This window comes from Pectinophora gossypiella, chromosome 26 (genome assembly GCF_024362695.1).
Source record: "Pectinophora gossypiella chromosome 26, ilPecGoss1.1, whole genome shotgun sequence".
Classification (NCBI taxonomy): Eukaryota; Metazoa; Arthropoda; class Insecta; order Lepidoptera; family Gelechiidae; genus Pectinophora; species Pectinophora gossypiella.
In genome coordinates, this window is record NC_065429.1 from 106,166 (window position 1) to 107,924 (window position 1,759).

Here is a 1,759-nt window from a genome sequence, read left to right on the forward strand (position 1 = left end):
GTCCAGGATCACAAACACAGTGGCCACCACCAGCGAGGTCACCAGCACCTTCAACACCTGGTAGAACCTCTTCATCGGCAGATGTACCATCTCCACTTGCTAACACGGCGCTTGGAAGAAATTGTTGTAGAATAACGCTGCCAATTTGACTTCTTTCTTGTGTAAATAATGATTAATTATCTGAGTTGTGTTCAATATAGAAAATAATACTTAAGCAAGACGTATTTCTTTCAGATTTACGCGATTATTATCACAATGAGGGATTTACAGGCTACATACATACATACATAAACTGACGCCTATTTCCCACCGGGGTAAGCATAGAGACTATAGAATTCCATTTGCTTCGATCCTGACACACTTCTCTTGCTTCCTCCACATTCATCAATCGCTTCAAACACGCGCGCCGGTTCAGAGTAGATCGTATTAAACCTTTTCTAAGGACATCTCCAATTTGGTCATCGTAAGTCCTTCTCGGTCTTCCAGGCTACGTTCACCAAAAACAATATACTTAGATGGCGTTGTACAGATTTAAGTGTCATTATTCCAAAATACAATGTAAGTACCCCAGTAGAAGCAGTAGCAGAAGCATAATATAATATAAAAATAATTGATGCTTGATATTTGGATCACATTATGTATACAGCCTCCGTGGTCTAGTGGTTAGAGCGTTAGGCTCACGATCTGGAGGTCCGGGTTCGATTCCCGATGGGGACATTGTCGAAATCACTTTGTGAGACTGTCCTTTGTTTGGTAAGGACTTTTCAGGCTTGAATCACCTGATTGTCCGAAAAAGTAAGATGATTCCGTGCTTCGGAGGGCACGTTAAGCCGTTGGTCCCGGCTATTAGCCGTAAAAACACCTCCACCAACCCGCATTGGAGCAGCGTGGTGGAGTATGCTCCGTACCCCCTCCGGTTGATTGAGTGGAGGCCTGTGCCCAGCAGTGGGACGTATATAGGCAGTATATATATATATATGTATACAGGGTGTTAGTGACGTCGTAACGAAAACTTTGATGGATGATTGAGACCATGATTCTGAGATGATATGAAGTGGAATTTTCCGTCGCAAAAGTATGGAACAGAAAATAATAAAAAGAAAAACAAAAATTTTCATGAATTTTCTGACTGAAAATTCCACTTGATATCAACTCAGAATCATGGTCTGAATCATCCCCGTCAGTATTCGTTACGGTGTCACTAACACCTATACCTACTTGTATGAGTACAGTATTGTACTTGTGCGGGGTGTAAGTGACATCGTAACAAATACTGAGGGGGATGAAACAGCTGATTATTCTGAGTTAATATCAAGTGGAATTTTTCATCGCAAAAGTATAGCATTGAAAATAATTTAAAAAAACTAAAAAAAAAATCATGAATTTTGCGACGGAAAATTCCACCCTTAGTGTCCCCCTTAGTATTCGTTACGATGTCACTAACACCCTGTATAATGTTGTTGCTACCGATATTGCTTCTCTTTATTTTGATCGGAATAATAATGGGTGGAAGTTGTAATTGTGCCTACCCAGGCACTAGGTAATAAAAAGGGTCACCATTTATACCCAAAAACGAAAATAAACACATACATAAACTCACGCCCGTAATCCCCAATGGGGTGGGCAGAGCCACACGTAATCAAAGACAACTTGCAGCCACTGTTGATACGATGTCGTAAGCTGGATATGATGAACCTTATGGTGATAAGGGATCAGCCTAACGCCCATAACATTAGTCCATCATGTTAGAGGACACAAT